We start from the raw sequence: 3,394 nt of genomic DNA on the forward strand, positions 1-3,394 counted from the left end.
CTCAGGGCAGGGGTTGGGGTGCAGCAGGGGGCTCAGGGCAGAGGTTCGGGGTGCCGGCTTTGGCCCTGCACCACTTACTGGAGCGGCTCCGGGGTGGTGGCAGCACCGCCCCACTCAGGCCTGCTCCCTGCCTGCCCTGGCCCCACTGCTCCCCGAAGTGCCCGGCACCAGGCCCCTGTGGCTCCTATGGGGGGCAGAGGCTGCAGCGCAGGGACATGCTGCCGGCCACTTCCAGGAGCAGCGCAGGGCCCGGTGCCATGAGGGTGGCAAACCTGCCAGCCAGGTCCGAAGCCCTGAGGGGCCGGATCCAGCCCGTGGGCTGTTGTTTGCCCACAGCTGCTCTGGGGGGTGGGGGAGCGGTGGCTGGATGGGGGGAGGGGAGGTAGATATTCCACTGCTGCAGAACTGGGCAGCTGGAAATGGGCCAGGCCAGTCCCCCCGCTCCCTGCCCCCAACCTGGATCTGACCCAGGGGCTCCTGGGTACCCCCCTCCTTGGGGCCCAGCCAGCCAAGGCCAATTCCAATTTCCCACCCTGGCCGCTCCCATGACCCCAGCGGAGAAACATCCCTGCCCAGGCCATGAGTCAGCCCCGACCTGGGGCTGGGACCCCAGTGCCCAGCTGGCCCTTTGGGCACGGGGCCACTGTGGGCACAAATCTTCACTGAAGGGGAACAAGCCACCTGCTCCTCCCCCTGAGAAGCTGCTCTGCCCCGCGAGACCCCACTGCCCTCCCCTTCCCTCCCCTCCCCTTCCAGAGCTGGGAGAGAACCCAGGAGTCCTGGTTCAACCCCCTGCTCTAATCACTAGCCCCCACTCCCTTCCCTAGATCCTTGGCTCCATAATCCCATGGGGAGCGAGGCCTCGTCATGGGGCAGGAATTCCTCAGAGGCACAAATTATCCTGCCGGGTGAGTGGGCGCGGAGCCGGCTCTTAAAGGGTCCCTGCCCTGGCACACGGGGTGGGGGGCGGGGAGCCCAGAGCCCTGACTGGGAACCAGAGACATAACGAACTCATCAGCCAATGAGCCCCTGGGGCCTGCAAGGAGGAGGGGACCCCCAGGAACTGTCCCGTTCCCTGACTCAGCCGGTCTCTCTGGAGCCTGAGGTTGGACCAGGACTCCTGGGTTCTCTCCGCAGCTCTGGGAGGGGCGTGGGGGCTAGTGGTTAGAGTGGGGGGGGGCAGGAGCCAGGACTCCTGGCTTCTCTTCCCAGCTCTGGGAGGGCCGTGGGGTCTGGTGGGTTAGAGCAGGGGGGGCTGGGAGCCAGGACTCCTGGGTTCTCTCCCCACCTTTGGGAGGGGAATGGGGTGTAGTGGTTAGAGCAGAGACTGGGAGCCACTCCTGAGTTCTCCCCAGCTCTGACTCAGGCACCTGGTGTTTCTAGGCAGCCCGTTCCCCTTAGGGGACCCTGGCTAATGGATGACCCAGCAGCTTCAGCCTCAGCTGATCTCCCCCCCGGGAGCCGCCTGCGCGGCCTGCCCCTGACATTCAAACAAACGGGCTTTCAAGAACCCATCAGTGTCAGTGCGGAATGGATGGGGGAGGGCGGGGGGTGGCGCGGACCCCAGGGCGGCGCTGGGGGGCGCTGTGCTGGGCAGGGGCGGAGAGGGGAGCGGAGAAGCCAGGACTCCTGGGTTCTTTTCCCACGCTGCGTTTGTGGGCCGGGTTTGGTCAGAGCAGAGGAATGGGCTTTTCCCCCACCCCGACCTCAGCTGTTTCCATCACCCCACAGCTGCTCCCTGCGCCCCCCACCCCTCACCTTGATCCTTCTACAGCTGTTCCTGAGAGACAACAGGGAACAGCTGGAGCAGCAGCTACGCCCCGGAAGGTAGGGGGTGAAGGGGGAGACTGGCTGGCTTGGGGGGCGGGAAATAGGGCAGAGGCCTGTCCCCCTCTGGGGGGCGCTGGCTCTCACCCAGCCCGGGGCAGGGACTGGCTGGCTCAGGGGTGCAGGGAATGGGGCAGGGGCCTGTCCCCTCTAGGGGGCGCTGGCTCTCACCCAGCCCAGGGCAGGGACTGGCTGGCTCAGGGGTGCAGGGAATGGGGCAGGGGCCTGTCCCCTCTGGGGGGCGCCGGCTCCCACCCGGCCCCAGAGCAGGGACTGGCTGGCTTGGGGGGCAGGGAATGGGGCAGGGGCCTGTCCCCTCTGAGGGGCGCCGGCTCCCACCTGGCCCCAGAGCAGGGACTGGCTGGCTCAGGGGTGCAGGGAATGGGGCAGGGTCCTGTCCCCTTTGGGGGGCGCTGGCTCTCACCCGGCCCAGGGCAGGGACTGGCTGGCTCAGGGGGGCTGCCAATGGGGCAGGGACTGGCTGGCTCAGGGGGGCGCCGGGTGTGGGTCGTGGGGCCTTTCCTCTGGATAAAAATCTCCCTATGGCCTTGGCCCTGTGCTGGGTCTCGGTCCCTTGGCCGGTAGCCACGCCCGTTGGCCTGGGGCACCCTGGAGCCTGCGGGTCTCTCTGATTCCCACCCGTGGCTCTTGGCCGGTTGGTGGGACCAGCGCGTTGTTTGGGGGAAGGATCCCTGTCCCCCGCAGGACAGACTGGGATGGGGAATGGGACCCAGGCGTCCGGGAGGGCAGTGCAAGGCACGTGCCCTTAGGGGGACAGAGAACCGGACAGGGCCCAGGTCTCCCTGCGGCTCTGATGTGCTCGGAAATCGATGGCTTCCTCTGCAGGGATCAATAGCGGCTGGAAGCAAAGCTGATTTAGTCACTTTTATTTGTGGAAGGGCGGAGAAAACACGGATAATCATTCGGAGCCCAGGACTGGGCTGGTGGGGGCTGCGGATTGGGAGTGAGGGGCACTGGCAGGGCTAGGGGAGCCCAGGGCTGGGCTGGCAGGGGCTGCGGGTCAGGAGTGAGGGGCACTGGCAGAGCTGGGGGGGCAGGGCGGGGATGGCAGGGGCTGCGGGTCGGGAGTGAGGGGCACCGGCAGGGCTGGGCTGGCAGGGGCTGCGGGTCAGGAGTGAGGGGCACCGGCAGGGCTGGGGGTGCAGGGCGGGGATGGCAGGGGCTGCAGGTCTGGGGTGAGGGGCACTGGCAGGGCAGGCTGGGGGGCGCAGGGCGGGAGATGGACAGGGGCTGCGGGGTCAGGGAGTGAGGGGCACCGGCGGGTGTGGGTGGGAAAGGAAGAGTAGGTGTGAGGGGCTGGGCTGGCAGGAGTGCGGGTCAGGGAGTGAGGGCGCACCGGCAGGGGGGGGCAGGGCCGGGATGGCAGGGGCTGCGGGTCGGGAGTGAGGGGCATGGCGAGCTGGGGGGGCGGGCGGGGATGGCAGTGCTGCGGTCGGAGTGAGGGGACCGGCAGGGCTGGGGAGCCAGGGCGCTGCAGTCGTTGGGGTGAGGGCATTTCAGATCCGGGGTGGCTGTTTACTTGCTGCTCCCACCCAACTGGCCTCAT

The sequence above is a fragment of the Chelonoidis abingdonii genome, chromosome 12 (assembly GCF_003597395.2).
Source record: "Chelonoidis abingdonii isolate Lonesome George chromosome 12, CheloAbing_2.0, whole genome shotgun sequence".
NCBI lineage: Eukaryota > Metazoa > Chordata > Testudines > Testudinidae > Chelonoidis > Chelonoidis abingdonii.